The 15,052-nt window shown below is 40.9% G+C and overlaps 1 protein-coding gene and 1 pseudogene across 8 annotated transcripts in view; both read right to left on the bottom strand.

The window, feature by feature from the left end:
* Positions 1 to 15,052, bottom strand: part of ARB2A (ARB2 cotranscriptional regulator A) — a 415,332-nt gene that overhangs the window by 366,344 nt on the left and 33,936 nt on the right. The window lies entirely within an intron of this gene.
* Positions 4,348 to 5,090, bottom strand: LOC308254258 (small ribosomal subunit protein eS6-like; annotated as a pseudogene). The gene has a single exon. The product of its transcript is annotated as a small ribosomal subunit protein eS6-like (transcript).

Below are 15,052 nucleotides of genomic sequence, written 5' to 3'. Positions count from 1 at the left end.
GGCCCAAGTGGGGACTTACTCTCTAGCTGCCAAATCAAACTGCCAAATAACCATGTTAACGAAAAAAAAAAACCATTTAAACCAGTAAAGAATTTTTGTGAGTTTATTTGAGCCAAACTGTGGACATATGCCAGGAAGCAGAACCTCAACGAATTGAGACAATGCTCCGGAGAATGGAGGGTTACATCTGTATTTATACATTGCAATCTAAGGAAAGGGACGTAGGTGAGTTACATGAAATTCATTGGTGATAGATTAGAGAGGTAGGATAAAACAGAGTGGGGAAACGTCTGGGATAGGGTAAAAAGTGAAATGATGGACGTGTGCTTCTTTTATAGAGATGGATACAGGATACTTTAACGTAATTAACAGTTGACAATTAACTTGATAACAATAACAATAAGGGAATGTCCCGGTGCCATCTGTTGGGCCCTGAGGGGTCTGGCTAAAAAGGAAGTTACAAGTTACCCAGACATCTCACAGATATTTTATCTTAGAGGCAAAAAGGCAAATGGGCTCAGTAAAGATCTAAGTTGATCTTTGTCAGGGGAAATATCAGCCTAGGACATGACTACCCACTATAACCTGTTTGTAGTTAAATATTTAATTTTCAAACCATCTTTTGTGGTTACTTTAGGTCTCTGCATTTGCAAGACTGCCACGCAGGCCTCCCCTGAGCTTGTCAGGTTAGCATGTGGCTCCTTTCGTCCACAACCACAAGTAAAATATCTGAGCCTTAGACTTACAGTTAAACATCATTATAAAAAAGCAATATTGTAAGGGCTATTTATATCTGAGAGTTAGTCTTATCGGTTAAAAGTTCCACAAGTCTGTGTACATTTCACCAGTGACTCATTATACAAATTAAAGAGAAATGTTCATAATGAAAGATTCTACATCGTGCTCTTTGCTAGCAATTCCACAACTAAATTAACTATCTACAAGGGACTTGCATTTTTACTCTATCACTCTGCTAATACAGTATTTCTTCTAAATATAAACTGTTCAGTTATTTTTCACTAGCCTCAACATGCCTGATTTCTAAACAGAACAATTTATACAATTATTTCATTGTGACCATTTAAACAAAAGTGAAATTATAAAATATTTTTGATGCTAGAGTCCTTTTCAAGATTTGTATTTTAGAGTTCCGGGGAGCTATGGACAGCATGGTGACTATAGTTAATACTGTATTGTATACTTTAAAGAGAGTAGATCTTAGAAGTTCTCACCACACACAAAGGTAACTATGTTAGGTGAGGGATGTGTTAACTAACCTTAATTGTGCTAATCATTTTGCAAAGATAGTGCCATCAAATCAGCATACTGTGAACCTTAAACTTACACAATGCTATATGTCCATTATACCTCAACAAGGCTTTTTAAAAGCTCTAAACACTCCACAATGTTGACTAACACATTCATTCCCTCTGTAGACTTCAATCTCCATGAGGTCAGGTCCCTAGCACAATGTCTGGCATATTTGGAGCTCAATGAATAATTGTAAAAGATAGGAGGAAGGATTCACATTTTAAAGAATCACTTTCAAGATTCCCAAGATTAAACATTAACTAACAATTATATTCTTATTCTATAGGAGAATAACTGAAAATACACGCTGCAACTCATTGAAGTGATGATACATAAGTCAGGAGACTAATTACTACCTGAGACCCTAAACCAGGGGTCCTCAAACTTTTTAAACAGGGGGCCAGTTCACTGTCCCTCAGACCGTTGGAGGGCCGGACTATAGTCTAAAAAAAAAAACTATGACCAAACTCCTATGCCCACTGTGGGCCTGGGACGAGTCACCTGCTACCGTGTTTCCCTGAAAATAAGACCTACTTACAGGTTTCCTTCTGAGTGAAATATAAGGCACCCCCCGAAAATAAGGCCCCCAGGCTCTGTCTCAGAATGAAAATTAATTTACCATAAACTGGTCGCTAGGGCCACCCCGACTGGCGTCTAGCAACCAGTGACGTTACACGGAGTCCTGACGTCACTGCTGTGTGGAGGCGGAGCGGAGGTCGGAGTGAGCGGTGAGCGCGGGGCGGAAGAGAGGAGGAGACTTTCGCAGATGCATGTAGAAGAACAGGAGGATTAGAGCGGACGGGACGCGGCGAAGGTGGTGAGTGCTGGTCTGTCTCTGGTGACACTACCTGATGCTCGCGGCCGCCTTCATGATGACTGAAGGTTCTCAGTCAGTGGCAGACCCTGCTCCAGCCCAGATCCAGGCCCCAGCAAGCCCAGTGACAGTCCCCAGGCAGACCCCAGGGGGTAAATGTCTGATAAAGGGGTAGGGGGGATGTCTGGTGAAGGTGTTCAGTGGCACAGGGGTGGGGGCAGGGGGATCACTTAAAATGACACAGGAGGATCAGAGGAGGCAATCAAAATGACACAGGAGGATCAGAGGGGGCAATCAAAATGACACAGGAGGATCAAAAGGGGTTACTAAAATGGTAATCCTCCCTCTGATTCTCCTGTGCCATTTTGATTCCCCCCTCTGATCCCCCCTGTGTCATTTTGAGTGATCCCCCTCCCCCCACCTTGATACCCCAATTCCTTTTTGTTTACCCCTAGAAATGAGCGCAAAAAGAAAAAGCTACTCCGTGGAGTACAAGAAAGGAATCGTGGAAGACTCTTGGGGCCAAAATCTTACTGCTTTCTGCAAAGAGAAGATATTGAGTATCCGATTGGTCCGAAAATGGCGAGCAGAGTATGGTAACCTCATTGAACAAGTGGACAAGGGAAATGCTAAAACGCGCAAGTGTGGATCAGGTCGGCAACCATTATTTTCCAAGCTGGAAGACCTGATCTGTGAATGGGTTGTTGACAGGAGAGCAAAGGCTTTGGTTGTGAATAGGGCTCAGATTCAAGAATTTGCCCTTGCAATGGCACCACAGTTTGACAGCCCCCGAAGACTTCAAAGCATCACAACACTGGCTGGATAATTTCCTTCAGCGAAGTGAACTGTCTTTAAGAAGATCTACAACATTGTTTAGGTTGGAAGATACTCAAGTTATTAAGCGAGCACTTGCATTCAAGTCCTTCATTGATGATGCTGACTTCTCTAAATACAATCTTTCCAACATGATTGCTATGGATGAAACTGCAGTGTTTATGGGCCAATCATCTCAAACAACAATTGAACAGCGGGGTGCCTCCTTAGCGTACATTCCCTCCACTGCTTACGAAAGTGCACGTGTTTCCTGTATTTTGGCAATTCGTCTGGATGGCACTAAAATCCCACCTTTAATCATTTCTAAGGGCAAGAAGGAAAAGATTGAACGTGTTTTGGGCGTTTTTATTCTTGAAACTAAAAAAGCCTGGGCCACACAAGCAGTTATGAGGAAGTGGGTCGATTTAATGCTTCCGCTTGTTATGCGAGGGAGCCAAAGAGGTCTGCTAGTCTGGGATGCAGCCAGCACTCACCGCGCTAAAGACGTGAAGACATTTCTTCACGAAAGAAAAATAGATCAGATAATGATTCCCTCAGGAATGACGGCCTATCTCCAGACTCTTGATATTGCAATAAACAAGGCATTCAAAGACAATTTGCGCATGGAAATTAATGACTACATTGAAAATAGAATGGAGAGAAATCAGCGTGGAAACTTTGTGAAACTAAACTGCAAGAAGTTGTTACTTGGGTGAAGAATTCATGGGAGAAAATCACTGACAGTTGCATTGCAAATGCACTGCGAACAGGCTACCTTGACAAGAAGTACGCATTTAAACACAGTGCTAGTGCTAAACATGAGAGATTTGGTCCACTGATTCTGAAAGAAATGGAGTCACAAGAAATTCACCAGGAAATTCAGGAACTGGATTGTTATGATGATGTTCCAGAAGATGATGACATGATTGTCATTGAATAAATGAGTAAATTCTTGATACTGTAGGATTCACAGTTTGTCTGGTTTGTGTTGACAACTACCGTACTACCGTACCGTATACAGGTAATAAATTTCCTTTATTTTCATTTAACAATAAATGTGTACCGTATTCTTCTTCATGGAAAAATAAGACATCCCCTGAAAATAAGACCTAGCGTGTCTTTGGGGGCAAAAATTAATATAAGACACTGTCTTATTTTCGAGGAAACACAGTAAGCAGGACAGGCAGCGGCACCCGGCGGGCCGGATAAATGTCCTCGGCGGGCCGCATGTGGCACGCGGGCCATAGTTTGAGGACGCCTGCCCTAAACCTTACAGCAGCAGATGCAAAGCAGGTAAGTATAAAGCAAAAGCCACTTGTCTGTTGTTCGCTCTCTCTCTCTCTCTCTCTCTCTCTCTCTCTCTCTCTCTCTCTGATATTTGCTCTCCTTTATTTGTTAATTACAAAACCTCATTTCTGACGGGACTCAGATTTAGAGGTAGAAGCTCTCAGAGAGGACAGTCTAAGTCTCTTCGCAATCTGTTCCTAGCGTTTCTCTTTGGCCTCCTTCATTCTCTTAGCCAAAAGTTTAGCATATTCTGTGGCCTCTTCCTTGTTTTTCTTAGCACGTTGTTTCTTCAGAGCAATACATCTGCATTTGTATGGGTGAACATGTGGAGTAACAAGACTTTGAATCTTTGGTGCTTTAGTCCTAAGTTTCTTGAGGCTTTCTCACAACATATTTGCGGACATCATCTTCTTTAGAGAGACTGAAAAGTTTGCGGATACTGCTAGCTCTTTTGGGCCCCAGGTGACAAGGCACAGTGAGACCAGGAATATCTTCCTCCCCTTTTCTTTACAATGACCAAGTTGAGAACACTGAGATTGACATCCACAATGCAACCCCGAACAGATTTTCGTTTTCTCTCTCCAGTTCTCCTTGGTCTGTAACAGGATTGCCCCTTACTCAGCAGCAGGTGGACTCGGCCATGGGTCAAGACACCCAGCTTCATGGGGAAACCTTGTTTGTCGTTCCCACCACTGATTTGAACCAAATAACCCTTCCATTCTTCACTCAGAACATCAGCAGCAACTTCTATGGCCAGACGCTTCACATAAAAGGTACGAAGTTTGCGTTCATTGCCCACTTCAATGAGTTTCTGGCAGCCAGTGGCTGGGAAAGAGATCTTGAGCTTCATCCTGAAGCAGCCAGCAGCCTCCAAGGTGCCATGAAAAAGAAGAGCTCTGTTGCTCTCTTATTTACTGTTACATTTTTACCCTCTCCAGTTATTTTCCATGGCTGTGGCACAGCTGGTGAAATTAAATCAGGGACATTTAAAATCCTCAATTTCGTTTTCCTAATAAAAATTCAGAGCTATAACCTGCATGACCACAGATAAACACTACAGGAAAATGCAGCCAGGAAGCTGTTTGATACATTTGATATATATTAATATGTGCACTCGACATAGTTTATTTAGTATTATCTGATGGAGGTTAGGTTATACGGAATAAAGTGGTGGAAGGTTTTTACTGATATGAATTTGGACACAGCTGACATGTTGTATACTTCATGATAACCACTGCTGTTTAGATATGGTCTCCTAGAAATGTTACAGTATAAACTAGATTCAAAACACCTCAGTTTGCGATTTCATTCTGTGAACTACACAAAGCAATTATCATATCTTCTTCCCTTCTATGATTCCAACAGAGAACCCAGTACATATAAAGCTGTAAGTAACTTGTCATGTGTAATCTTTATCGAGCCAGTATTTCAAAACATGAAACAGTAGAATATTTCTTATTGTCCTGTTTGCTCAAAATATGGCCTGAGCACTTACAAAATGTACAGAAAAATACACAGAAGCCTTAGTTTTATGTCTGTTTGCTTTTAGGCAAGTATAAATGGAACTAGATATAGATAATTTTTGCAAGAGAAGGCTTTTCCACCTCACATTCTAAAAGCAAAGATGAATGTGCAAAATGTATCACAAGAGAAATAAAACTGGGTTAATTCCTGGAACTCCTGGAGCTGGTTTGGTCCCAAAGAATCTTTGTTCACTAAGTCAGACTCTGGAAGTCCAGTTCACAATAGCCTACTTGCAATTAAGAGTACAATATGTGAATTGGTACCAGAGATTCGTGAGGAACCAAAAGACCCATCCAAATATCCAGGTTACTCAAAAACTGCAAAGGTTGGCTCAGAATACTCCCAGGATTAGTGTTTATATTGTGTATATATTATTATAGCTTATTAGAGGCCTGGTGCACGAAATTCATGCACTGGAGTGGGGTTACCCCTCAGCCCATCCTGCACCCTCTCCAATCTGGGACATCCCTCCCACAATCCGGGACTGCTGGCTCCTAACCGCTCGCCTGCCTGCCTGCCTGACTGCCCCTAACCGCTTCTGCTTGCCAGCCTGATCACCCCCTAACTGCTCCCCTGCTGGCCTGATTAACACCTAACTGCTCCCCTGCCAGCCCGATTGCCCCCAATTGCCCTCCCTACCCTGCCGGCCTGGTCACCCCCAACTGCGCTTCCCTGCCGACCTGATCTCGCCCCCAACTGCCCTCCCCCGTCAGCCTGATCTCACCTCCAATTGCCCTCCCCTGCTGACCTGATGGCCCCCAACTGCCCTCCCCTGCAGGCCTGGTCCCCCCAACTGCCCTCGCCTGCTGGCCTGGTTGCCCCCAACTGCCCTCCCCTGCCGGACTGATCTCGCCCCCAACGGCCCTCCCCTGCATGATCTCGCCCCCAACTGCTCTCCCTTGTAGGCCTGATCACCCCCAACTGCCCTCCCCTGCCAGCCTGATCTCGCCCCCAAATGCCCTTCCCTACCGGCCTTATCACCCCTAACTGCCTCTGCCTGCCTGATTACACCTAACTGCCCTACCCTGCCGGCCTGATCACGCCCCAACTGCCCTCCCCTGCAGGCATAATCTCACCCCCAACTGCCCTCTTCTGCCGGCCAATTTGGTTCTGATTGGTCGGTTTTTATGCCAGTCAGCATTAAAAGCTCCACCTCCTAGGCAGCCATTGGATCCTCACAGTTCACCTGGATTTGGTTCTGATTGGTTGGTTTCTATGCCAGACAGCGTCTCTGGCCCTATCAATGTGGCTTGATCAGAAAGGTGGTGCTAATCAGCAGCCCCGGTGGAGGCCTGGAGAGAAATGGAGGCACAGCTGCCAGCCAGGCTGAGAGAGAAAGAGAGAGGCAAGTGCTCATAAACAGCTGCCACAGAAGCTACGGATCAGACCCTGCTTCTCTCTTTAGGCCTCTCTCCGGGCCTGAGTTGCAGCCCCCTCAGCAGTCAGTGCTGGGTCACTGCGCCTACAGCCGTAGCAGTCAATGCTGGATCTCCACGGCAACCCAGCGCTGACTACAGGACTGACTTCCAGTTGGTTGAGCCTCCAGTCATTTTGGATGTGACGGACCCAGGGTTTTTATATGTTAGGATAGTTCTGAGGCTCCTGGGCAAAAATATATGTTTTGGAGAGAGAGAGAGAAAGAGTGTGTGTGTGTGTGTGTGAGTGTGTGTGTGTGTGTGTGTGTGTGTGTGTGTACAGACATATGGGCACTGGGGAAGAGGCTGGAGAATAAGGGAATCAGGCTAGAACAGACCAGGAAGAAAAAGGCCAGGGTAAAATGGGCCTTTGGTGCATAGAAAACAGTAGCTTCTATAGCAAATGTAATCTATGTTTAGATTGAGATTTGGCTCAGAATAGAAATACCTGGTTCCAACCCAAGTCTATCTAAAATAATTCCTTAGTTTCCCAAGCAATTTGATATAGTATGTTTGAAATGAAAGAAAAAAAAAGTGGTGTTCTTTTTTTTTTAAATCTCAATTCTACCATCTGGTAGGTGAATGACTTGGAGAAAGTCTCAACTAGTAATGGGAACAACAACAAAACACACTTCCCTTTTATAGGACGATTATGAAGATTATATAAAAGAATAAACATAAAAACATTGTGCAAACCATAAATTCCTTTACAAATATTTGTAATCCACAAAAATCAAAACGAATTAGGCTCCAATTAATTTGTGCTCAAACTATAAGGATATACAAATAAGTCCAATTTATAGGAATGAGAAACTCTTGATGTGCAACATTTGAATGAAATTAATGAACAAATAATAAAGTCCCACAATACCTGTTGAGTTGACAGGATTCCAAGATTATATTGAAGATAAACGTAATTAAATTTAAATTAGTTATGATATAATTTGTTCAAATTCCTTTCCACTCATGAAATGTATATCTGGAAAAGGTTCAAGTATATGAGTTCCATCTTCATTTATATTAAAGTTATGTCCAAAGAACACGGTTCCCAACTATCTCCTATACGCACATGTTGGCCACAAAGTCACCAAGTCCTTTCATACCTGTTATCTTATTAGGTCATCACAACTAAGAAGGCAAGTCATAGTTGACATATCTGTATTTTACAGAGATGTGGCATCCTGGGCATTGAGAAGCTAAGTAGCCTTGTTAAGGCAACCCAGATGGTAAGGGGTGGTTGAGATTCCAACTTTAGTCTTCTCACACTTTGTTTTAAGCTCCTTCTATACCACCATCATGGTAGAGTCAAATTACTCAACTTTAACAAGAAAAACTAAAAATTCCAGTATTTTTATTTTCACTCTCATGTACTAATTTATATTATCAGTGAGTATTATAATTTGAATTTTGAGCAACTTGGAAGTACTAATTTATATTATCAGTGAGTATTATAATTTGAAGTTAGAGAAAGTTGGAGATAGCTAATTATATCAACTAAAATTCTCTTAGTCTACTTGGTTTGCTATTCAGAATTCAGATTAATAAAAATTACTACTGCCAAAACCGGTTTGGCTCAGTGGATAGAGCGTCGGCCTGCGGACTGAAAGGTCCCAGGTTCAATTCCTGTCAAGGGCACGTAACTTGGTTGCGGGCACATCCCCAGTAGGTGTGCAGGAGGCAGCTAATCGATGTTTCTCTCTCATCGATGTTTCTAACTCTCTATCCCTCTTACTTCCTCTCTGTAAAAAATCAATAAAATATATAAAAAAATAAAATAAATTACTACCCATCATTCCTGACAATACTTTGTAACCAAAGCATCTAAAAGAAAGAGTCAACAGTTAAGGAATATCAAATACAACGATTTTAGAATATCTGCAAGATAATGCTATAAGTGAAGTTAAGAAATTAAACAAGGGTTAAGATAATTCTTAAGACAATTATCTGTTTTTCAATCGTTTGCCCCAAGAAAAGATAATTTAAGTACTCTTTTATGACATTTACATAATATGGAACAGAAACAGCAGAGCAAAGGCTGAGGAAAAAATAATTCTCAAAAAGAAAACATGCTCAGAAAGAAGATGGCTGCCGATGGGAAGGCAGATTGCAAGATAGTGTGTGAGTGAGAAAACAAAGGGAGAGTGTGTGGTCGCACTGGGAGTGTTTGTTGGTGAGTTGAGGGACAGCTATACTTCAAGAGACTGTGGGGGACTGCTAGACAGGGCTCCCCTGACTAGGCAGCCCCCACTGCTGCTGGGTTCCCTCCTGGAGTGACCGGATCGGACGCGGAGACTGCGCCATCTTGAAGGGGAAAGTGGATGTTATTGGAAACCTGAAAAGCCCTAGATAGAGCACCCACCGAACAGCTGCGAACCTGAGAACATCGGCCACCAAGTGGCGCAAGCACGCGGATTCAGAGGAGCTCTACACTCCCTCACAGAAAGGAGAGAGAGAACTACATAACCAGACACCTGGAGAAGAGAGATCATGGGGAGACAAAGAAAAAGCCCAGATATGAAAAAAAAGGAGGCATCACCAGAAAAGGAAGTAAACGAAATGGAGGCAAGGAACCTGTCAGAGAAAGAATTCAGAGAAATGGTCATAAGGTGGATGAAAAGAATGGAAGACAAATTCGACAATATGTGTAAGAACCAAGAGGAAATGAAGAAGAACCAAGAAGAAATGAAAAATGACATCGCTGCTGAAAATAACAAAATAGAAAGCATCAAGAGTATACTAGAAGAAGCAGAGGACCACATCAGTGAGCTAGAAGACAAAGTAGGAAAAAATACCCAAATAGAGCAGCTTCAAGAAAAAAAAAATTTTAAAGCAGGAGGAGAGAATAAGGCAGTGGTCGGCAAACTGTGGCTTGCGAGTCATGGTTTGCCGTTCTCTTGACTAGAGTTTGCCAACCACTGACCTAAGGGAACTTTGGGACAGCACGAAAGAAAACAACATCCGCATAATACAGGTGCCAAAAGAAGAGGAAACTGATCAAGGAATAGAAAACCTGTTTGAAGAAATAATGACAGAAATCTTCCCTGATATACGCAAGAAAAAACCCACACAAATCCAAGAAGCTCACAGAGTCCCAAGCAAAATGAACCCCAAAAGACCAACACCAAGGCACATTATAATTAAATTGGCAAACACCAAAAACAAAGTAAGAATATTAAAAGCAGCAAGAGAGAGACAGAAAGTTACCTACAAAGGATCCCCCATCAGGCTAGCAACTGATTTCTCAACAGAAACACATCAGGCCAGAAGGGAATGGAATAAAATATACAAAGTCATGCAAAGGAAGGGTCTGAATCCAAGAATACTGTACCCAACAAGGCTATCAATCAAAATTGAAGGTGGAATCAGGAGCTTCACCGACAAAAAAGGACTAAGGGAGTTTATTATCACCAAACCAGCAATGCAAGAAATGCTAAAGGGTCGTCTGTAAAAAAAAAAAAAAAAAAATTGGAAGAGAAGAAGGAACACAGGGGAAAAGGATAAAAATGGCAACAAACAAGTACCTATCAATAATAACTTTATATGTAAATGGATTAAATGTCCCAATCAAAAGATATAGGGTAACGGATTGGATAAGAAAACACGACCCATATATCTGCCGTCTACAAGAAAACCACCTCAGAAAAAAAGACGCACACAGACTGAGGGTGAAGGGATGGAAAAAGGTTTTTCAGGCGAATGGAAATGAAAAAAAAGCTGGGGTACCAATACTTATATCTGATAAATTAGATTTCAAAATGAAGGACATAAAAAGAGATAAGGAAGGCCACTTCATAATACTAAAGGGAGCAATCCAACAAGAAGAAATAACTCTGGTAAACATATATGCACCCAATACAGGAGCACCCAAATACATAAAAAAAACTCCTGGAGGATATCAAGGAAGAGATTGACAGCAATACAATCATAGTAGGAGACTTTAATACCCCACTATCACCATTGGACAAATCCTCTAAACAAAACATCAGCAAAGAAACATCAATCCTAAATGACTGACTAGACCGGATGGAATTAATTGACATCTTCAGAACATTTCACCCCAAAGCCACAGAATATACATTCTGCTCAAGTGCACATGGGTCATTTTCAAAGATAGAACATATGTTGGGTCATACGCAAAGTCTCTTAAAATTTAAGAAGATAGAAATCATATCAAGCATCTTCACAGATCACAGTGGCATAAAACTGGAAATCAACTACAATAAAAACAATCCAAAAAAATCAAACACATGGAGACTAAATAGCATGCTATTAACAATGACTGGGTTACCAGAGAGATCAAAGAAGAAATAAAAAATATCATGGCAACAAACGACAATGAACACACAACAATCCAAAATCTATGGAACACAGAAAAAGCAATCTTGACAGGGAAGTTCACAGCTCTACAAGCCTACTGCAAAAAAAACAAGAAACAATGGTAATAAATTACTTAACCCTACAACTCAAAGAGTTAGAAAGAGAGAAACAAGAAAAGCCCAGTGTAAGCAGAAGGAAGGAAATAATAAAGATCAGGGCAGAGATAAATGACATAGAGACCAAAAAACAATACAAAAGATCAACAAAACCAAGAGCTGGTTCTTTGAAAGGATAAACAAGATTGATGAACCTCTAGCCAGGCTCACCAAGAAGCAAAGATAGAGTACCCAAATAAACAAAATCAGAAATGAAAGAGATGAAATAACAACAGACCACACCGAAATACAAAGGATTGTTAAAAAATACTATGAACAACCCTATTCCAAAAAACTGGACAACCTGGAGGAAATGGACATATTCCTAGAAAAATATAACCTTCCAAAACTCAATCAGGAAGAATCTAAACATCTCAATAGTCCAATAACTATGGAAGAAATTGAAGCAGTCATCAAAAAGCTTTCAGCAAACAAAAGCCCGGGGCCAGATAGCTTCACAGGGGAGTTTTACCAAACATTCAAGGAAGAACTAAAACCTATCCTCCTCAGACTATTCCAAAAAATTCAAGAGGAAGGCTCAAGCTGGCTTCCAAGCTCCTTCTATGAAGCCAGCATCACTCTAATACCAAAACCAGATAAAGACACAATGAAAGAGAATTACAGGCCAATATCCCTCATGAACATAGATGCCAAAATCCTCAAAAAAATTCTAGCAAATCGGATCCAGCACTACATCAGAAAGATCATACACCATGACCAAGTAGGATTTATCCCAGGGATGCAAGGATGGTACAATATCCGCAAATCAATAAACGTGATACATCACATAAACAAATTGAGAGATAAAAATCACATAGTCATATCAATTGATGCAGAAAAAGCACTTGACAAAATCCAACACCCTTTATTGATAAAAACTCTCAGTAAGGTGGGAATAGAAGCATCATACCTCAACATAATAAAAGCCATATATGATAAACCCAAAGCCAACATCATACTCAATGGGCAAAAACTAAAACCATTTCCCCTAAGAACAAGAACAAGACAGGGATGCCCACTCTCACCACACCTGTTTGACATAGTACTGGAAGTATTAGCCATTGCAATTAGACAAGAAGAAGAAATAAAAGGCATCCAAATTGGAAAAGAAGAAGTAAAGCTGTCCTTATTTGCAGATGACATGATATTGTACATAAAAAACCCAAAAGACTCCATCAAAAAACTATTAGACTTAATAAATGAATTTAGCAATGTAGCAGGATACAAAATTAATGCCAAGAAATCTATGGCATTTCTATACACCAATAGTGAACTTACAGAAAGACTAAAAAAGCAATCCCATTTACCATCACACCAAAAAAAGTAAGATACCTAGGAGTAAACTTAAATAAGGAGGTAAAAGATCTATACATGGAAAACTACAGGACACTGAATAAAGAGATAGAGGAAGACGTAAACAGATGGAAGAACATTCCACGTTCATGGATTGGTAGAATCAACATCATTAAAATGTCCATACTACCCAAAGCATTCCACAGATTCAATGCACTCCCCATTAAAATACCAATGGCATATTTCACAGACCTAGAAAGAACTCTCCAAAAATTCATCTGGAATAAAATAAAACCCTGAATAACCACAGCAATCCTGAGAAAGAAGAACAAAGTAGGTGGAATCTCAATACCACCTTTCAAGCTGTATTACAAAGCCACTGTTCTCAAAACAGCCTGATGTGGCACAAGAACAGATATATAGACCAATGGAATAGAATATAGAACCCAGATATCGACACAAACCACTATGCTCAATTAATATTTGACAAATGAGGCATGAACATACAATGGAATCAAGACACTCTCTTCAATAAATGGTGTTGGGAAAATTGGAAAGATACATGCAAAAAAAATGAAACTAGACCATCAACTTACACCATACACAAAAATAAACTCAAAATGGATAAAGGACTTAAACATAAGACAGGAAACCATAAAAATACTAGAGGAATCCACAGGCAGAGTAATCTCAGACATATGCTGAAGCAATTTCTTCACCAATACCACTCCTAGGGCAAGTCACTAATTATCCGAGATATGCAAATCAAAACAACAATGCGGTACCATCTCACACCTGTCAGAATGGCTATCATCAACAAATCAACAACCGACAAGTGCTGGTGAGGATGCAGAAAAAAAGGAACCCTCGTGCACTGCTGGTGGGAATTCAGACTGGTGCAGCCACTGTGGAGAACGGTATGGAGTTAGCCAGAGACGGGTAAGATTCCTCAGGGAAGGAACAACCTAAGACAGGCATAGTTGCAGAGGGGCCATCAGGAGAGAACTTGGGAGTCAACAGAGGTGGGGCACAGACCCTCACCCCCCCAACTTTGCAGGGGCCTGAACCCTTACCCCTTCTGAGGGAGGTCTCCTGCTCCCATGGCTGCTTCGCTTTCCATGCCCAGCTCAAATCGGGACCCAGGTAACAGACAGAGACTTGGCCGACAGCAGCTGCCCTCTCACTGCAACAAGACTTGTTTGAGTTGTCTTGTACCCATGGTGTGGGGAAGTGGGTTTTTGATATCTAAATCCAGCCTAGCACCAGGAATGCTCAGGGCCTACTCAATAAGGCAAATAATCCTTTCCACTAATATTTACAGGGTAAAATAGATTGCTGATAGAATTTGACAGTAAAATAGTAGTCAAGTTCTCAGACTAATTTAAATTGGCTAATTGAAATAAGCTAATATTCTAGAAAAATTAATGGTACTGGACAAAAAGCTGTTCCTAAAGTGTTAACTAAAATTTTTATTGGTAGTTCATCTCATGGTAAAATGTCATAACATGTAATGAACCTAAAGCAGTTATATTTTAGTGCAAAAAATTAAAATTTAAAAGCTATCAAGACTACAGTATAAAATTTCCAAAAGCCTCCTAATATTTAAATTAAAAAAGGGGGGACAGTAGAAGAATATCATGTAAGGAAAAAATATCCTGTAAGTAAATTACATCTAGAAAATTTTTACTTCAGAAAATTAACTTTCACACATGGTGTCAAAACAAGCCAAAGGAAAATCGTTTGGGCAAAAAAATAAAAAAGGATCCCAAGTCAAATTTATAGAAAAGACAAATAACCTAGTTTAAAAAATGGCAAAATATGAAAACACATTTCACCAAAGATATGCAAATGTCCAAAGAGATATGTGCAATATCATTAGTTGCTAGGAAAATGCAAATCAAAGATGTTATCATACCCTACAGCATAGCTATAAACAAGAAAGACAGTAACAAGTGTTGGTAAAAATATGGAGAAACTGGAAGCCTCAGACATCGTTAGTGGGAATGTAAACTGGTGCAGCCAGTTTAGAAAACAGTTTGCCAGCTCCTCAAAATGTTATACATAGATTTACCATGTGACCCAGTAATTCCACGTCTAGGTATATATACCAGAGAAATGAAAAC

This window comes from Plecotus auritus (assembly GCF_963455305.1).
Source record: "Plecotus auritus genome assembly, chromosome: 7".
Taxonomy (NCBI): domain Eukaryota; kingdom Metazoa; phylum Chordata; class Mammalia; order Chiroptera; family Vespertilionidae; genus Plecotus; species Plecotus auritus.
The sequence above is the reverse complement of the archived record's forward strand: the minus strand, read 5'-3'. Positions and strand labels throughout refer to the sequence as shown.